The sequence below is a fragment of the Myotis davidii genome, unplaced genomic scaffold (genome assembly GCF_000327345.1).
Source record: "Myotis davidii unplaced genomic scaffold, ASM32734v1 scaffold11, whole genome shotgun sequence".
In the NCBI taxonomy this organism is placed as follows: Eukaryota; Metazoa; Chordata; class Mammalia; order Chiroptera; family Vespertilionidae; genus Myotis; species Myotis davidii.
In genome coordinates this window covers 4,699,515-4,705,045 of record NW_006285791.1, presented here as the reverse complement: position 1 = coordinate 4,705,045, position 5,531 = coordinate 4,699,515, and positions in this window count along the sequence as shown.

Sequence of the window (5,531 nt, the reverse complement as noted above, 5' to 3'; positions counted from 1 at the left end):
AAGCGGTTCTCAACCTGTGGGTCGCGGCCCCTTTGGGGGTCAAACGACCCTTTCACAGGGGTCGCCTATAAGACCATTGGAAAACACATATAACTACATATTGTTTTTGTGATTAATCACTATGCTTTAATTATGTTCAATTTGTAACAATGAAATTGGTGGTCACTACAACATGAGTAAAGGGTTGCGGCATTAGGAAGGTTGAGAACCACTGGTCTAGGGTAAGAGTGTTCTTATCTTAATCCTCTCACTGAAGGACATTTATTAAAAAGTAGCCTTACAAAGTTTTAAAGCTAGTTGATTTGAATCAATTTGCAACACCATCTAATCTTTCACATTTGTATTAGCAAGCAAAATATTTGCTTTTAGCAGAAGGAAAAGTGATACTTTTTAAGGGTTAGCATGGTGCCTATAACAAGTTTATTTATATTATGGAATTGAATATTCATGACAATACTATCCATTTTATAGATAACAGAAACAGTGAGTTACTCTTTGTCACACAACTTAAATGTGGAAGAGCCACAGTTGAAATGTATCCCAGTGTTTTTCCTCGCCTGCATTTCAGAAATTGATTAACCTGCCATTTAGTCAGCTCTTCAGCTGTAGTTCCATATACTGACTTTATCTTTAAACACACAAAAAGCTGGTTTCATGAGCTCCATAGAAAAAAAAGGCATAAAATAGTCTATAGGTTTGTAACCACTTTAGCTACTTGATGGGAAATGGGCTATGTGTGAAAACTTACTGACCCTCTTCCTTCACAAGTGCGTCAGTGATAAATGGCTTGCATATTTTTTAAAGGAGAAAATATCCTACATAGAACTATTAAAAAGAGAAGATTATAGGCGGTCATAACAAGGTTCCTTGAAACAATTTAACACGTTACCAACTTTCACAGATTTACCAAAAATGATTTCCGTGAAGTGTTTGTCACAAGAGGCACTATTTTGTCAATCATTTATCAGTGCCCCAAGGATAGGAAGGTCCTTTGGTAAGTTATCTTGGATAGTTGTCTTCAAAGGTTTATATAATACACTAGTAGCCCTGCACATGAATCTGTGTGCCAGTAAGCCACTGCTGCCCTCCTGTAGCTCCCCCACTCCCCCTCATAGCTGGCTGCCCTGCCCCCTCCTGTCTCTCTCCACAGCTCGCTTGTACCTCTCTGGCCCACCCTCCTGCTGATCCGTGATCTGGTGTGACATGCTTGGTCGTTACGCCTCAGGGTATAACGGCTGATTAACATATTTCTCTCTTATTATGTAGGATTATCATGTGAAAGTTCTGATTTTAAATTTTAGAACTAAACTCAAAATTTTAAACTAAAATAACCTTTGCTGCACTTTATAACATTTTCCTTTAGAACCGAAACTCAGATCCCATTCTATGTACTTTTTTCTTCTTAACATTATTTTAAGGAGCACTCCAAAAATCTGCCATTACGAACTGCTTTTAAAGCTCAATCATGCCTGTAAAACACTTTTGGCTGCTTTTAATGGATGGCCTTTCACAGGGACTCCTTTAGTTCTCACTGACTCCCCCTAACCATGGCACTATAACTGGATCTTGAGGTAATAATTCAAAAGACAGAGTACCCCTGGAAGGGAATTTACATTAAAAAATGTACTCATAATCCAAATTAAAAATAAAAATAAGCTATAAGGCCACTGACATTTATAAAGTTCACTAAAGTTTTGACTAATCAATGGAATAAGGGTACATTGAAATGACTTAATTCCTATGTTTATCTTATATGCTTTAGTAACTGTAGATGATACACCTCTAAGTAGCATAAGTACAGCTCATTTTATGTATTAAAATTATGTTTCATGTGGTCACTTGGTAAAGCAGTAGACACAGGGTTCCTGGACTGTTACTTACCTTTATTGCAGAATATATTACACCAAAAATAGGTGGTTTGAAATAACCTGCATCTATAATCTCACATTTCTATAGGTCAGAATCAAATATGATTTGGCTGGGCACCCAACTTTAGGATCTCTAACGAGGTTGTGATTGAGCTGTGGTGTCATCTGAAGGCTTGATTAGGGAAGGAGCCCCTTTCAAGATGATCACATGGTTTGTTTAGGTGGAGTTGCCACTAAGAGTAACATGTATACATAGAAATGACACACTATCCTCAGAGAAAAGAAAGTATTTGTTAGTAAATTCTTTGATAAGTCACTAATCATGGAAGAGGTGACCATCTATGTGCAAGGCAATTTCTAAACATAAATGTTGCCAACTGCTGCAAAATATGTTTCTGATCCATACATCTGTGTCCTCTCTACAGTGGGAGACATCCATGGCTTTAATATGAGGAGAAAAGACATGCTGTGAGTATAGAACAGAACCTGTAATATCAATCTATGTGGATTTTACCTTTGCTTACTTACTGATTAACTGGTACTGAAATCCAACAACTGGACACTTAGCATATTAGGATTTTATTATATAGGATGCTTTATGCTTTTTTGGTTTCTTTTGATCTCATGATGCCAAACCGTATTATGTGTGAATAATGCAAGAACTTAAAAATATAACTTGAGGTTAACATAGAGTTTCTTTCTATGTCCTTCTGAGGGAGGAAAATGTGATGTTATGGGTTGAAGAGCTATCACTACTATGACAATGTCACACAGTACCCATCCCCCCACCTGCACATATTGATTATAAACTCAAGGGCAACATGTCCTTAAAATACCATTCCCTTTTCTCCCCATCTCTTGTCAATTCATTTTTTTTCTTCTCTCTTCATACCCAAAACAGATTACCCCCAACTGTTTTACTTTATACCTTTTCCTTTTGCCATTTTTCTCACAATTGGCCAATATAGGAACCCATGGAAGAAACATTCTATTTCTCCCTTATATTTACTTACAATTAGCAAATCTTGTAAGGCCTATCTAACCAATATCTTTTCAAGTAATTTTCATCTACTTTAACATTGTTTAGCCCATGCCTTTATGTTGTATGGATTTGTGTGAGAATTACTAAAATAGACTCATGACCGGATATTCTGCCTTTGCTGTTAGACACCACTCCTTACTGTTGCCAAAATTACTTTCTTAAAATTCAGTTTAGTTAAATTGTCCTTTACCAGAAGACATTAATGTATTCACAACTAAATCTTATACTTTCATATTCTTGTTCTGATTATATTTTCATGTTTAACTTCTAACATTTCTCAACATCTACCTTAAAATCCAAGTATGCTGCTTTTTTAAGCATTCCGTGAAGATGCCATGCTTAATGGTATTGCACTAGGCTTACCTTTTTTGATGTAAGTAGACCCGCTTGTTTATGGAACTCAATATGAGCACCATCTCTTTTAGGAACTTTCCCAGCTGCCTCCACACTTCCAATGGCAAACCATGGTTAGATTAAGCCACATCCTCCTGCGTTCCTATAGTATTCTGTGATAAATATATCATAGCATTTACCAGAGTCTAAAATCTGCAGGGTTCTTTGACTAAGAGATGCCTTGAGTCTTGTAGAGAAAGACTATAGTGCAGGGGTGGGCAAACTTTTTGACTCAAGGGCCACAATGGATTCTTAAACTGGACCGGAGGGCCGGAACAAAAGCATGGATGGAGTGTTTGTGTGAACTAATATAAATTCAAAGTAAACATCATTACATAAAAGGGTACGGTCTTTTATTTCAATAGTTTTATTCATTTCAAACGGGCCGGATCCGGCCCGCGGGCCGTAGTTTGCCCACGGCTGCTATAGTGGGACTTTTTGATTTGTTTGTTTTTATCTACTTCTGGCACAGGGCATCACACAGAGTAACAACCAACATTCTTTGAATAAATGAATGTTGTACATTCACTGGCACTCCTAAATATATGACAGCATGATAGAGTAGAAACTGTATGATTTTTGGCATCAGATTGACAGGAACTTGAAATCTGGCTGCAAAACATCCTAACTGCATGACATTTTCTGAGTTTTACTTTCCTCATGCCGGAGGAAAATAATAGCATCCAACATATATCACAAAGTCTGAGAACTAGGTATCACTTAGAAGGGCTCTGTATCCTCTCTCTCTCTCTTTTTTTTGTTTTTGTTTTTGTTTTTCTGCTGGAGGGATGCCCTGAGAATTACCATAGAAAATTGGACTAGAGGTATGAATCCAAAAGATAAGTAACTAGAGGACCATTGCAATATACATGGAATACTTTAACCCCTTGAAAGTTTTAAGAGAAAAATATTGCCTCTTCAATTTTTGGGAAGAGTTTGAGGGTAGGTATTAAATCTTCTTTGAACAATTGGTAGAATTCACTAGCGAATCTATCTGGTCAGGGACTTTTACTTTTTGAGGATTTTTTTTTTTTGGTTGTTTAAATTTCTTCACTGTTGATTTGGTCTACTCCAATTTTCCAGTTCTTTAGGATTCATTCAAGGAAGGTTATATATTTCCAATAACTTATTCATTTCTTCTAGGTTATTGATTTTTTTGTTCATCAGTTTATTTTGTTCTTTAGATTCCATATAGAATCAAACCTGAAACCCAGGTATGCACCCTTGCCTGGGAATCAAACCCAAGACCCTTCTGTGCTGGGGCCAATGCTCTAACCATTGAGCAATGCTGGCCAGGGCTAGGTTATTGAATTTAGTGGCATATAGTCTTTATAGTATTCTTGTATGATCCTTTGTATTCATGTGGTGTCTGTGGTAACTTCTCCTCATTCATATCTCTTTTTGTTTGAGTCTCATCTTTTTTTTTAGTGAGTCAAGCCATAAGTTTTTCAATGTTATTAATATTTTCAATGAACCACCTCTTTGTTGCATTAATTTTTGTATACTCTTTTTGTTCTCTATTTCATTTACTTCTGCTCTAATTTTTATTATTTCATTCCTTCTGCTAATTTTGGGCTGCTTTTGTCCCTTTTTAGTTCTTTAAAGTATAATGTTAGGTTGTTTACTTGTTTTTTTTCTTGTTAGTTGAGATAGGTCTGTACTAGGAAGAGAATAATCATTTATTAGTAGAAGTTTAAAATCTGAGACTAAGAACTTACAGGTGTAACATTCAGCCATAAAAAGGATAAATTATACATAAGCAACAACTCTGAGGGAAAGAAAAGCCATTCTCGGACAGAAGAACGTAATGACCCACCTTTGGTATTAAGTGGGACAGGACTAGATGAAGAGAGAGAGAGTAGCCAAATAGCTTCTGGAAACCTAAAGAGACAACGATGAACTCCCACCATGGTCACCACTAGATCTGTTATAACCCTTCCAAGGCTCTTCCTTTATTTCCATGAAACTCTGCTGAGCATAACTACAATGATACTTGCTTCATAAGTTTGCTGAAACCAAGAAGCTGGATACTGACTATACAATAGTTCTTAACATATTTTACCTCCTTTTCCAACATGGCCAGTGCCATTCTAATCTCCTGACACAGACTACATCGGGCTTTTTAAATATAAGTTAGGTCACATTCTCTTTGTTTCAAAAGTTTCCAATAGCTTTCCATCTCACTACTTGTAAAAGCCAAACAACCAAAATTTGACAGCAAGGCCTTA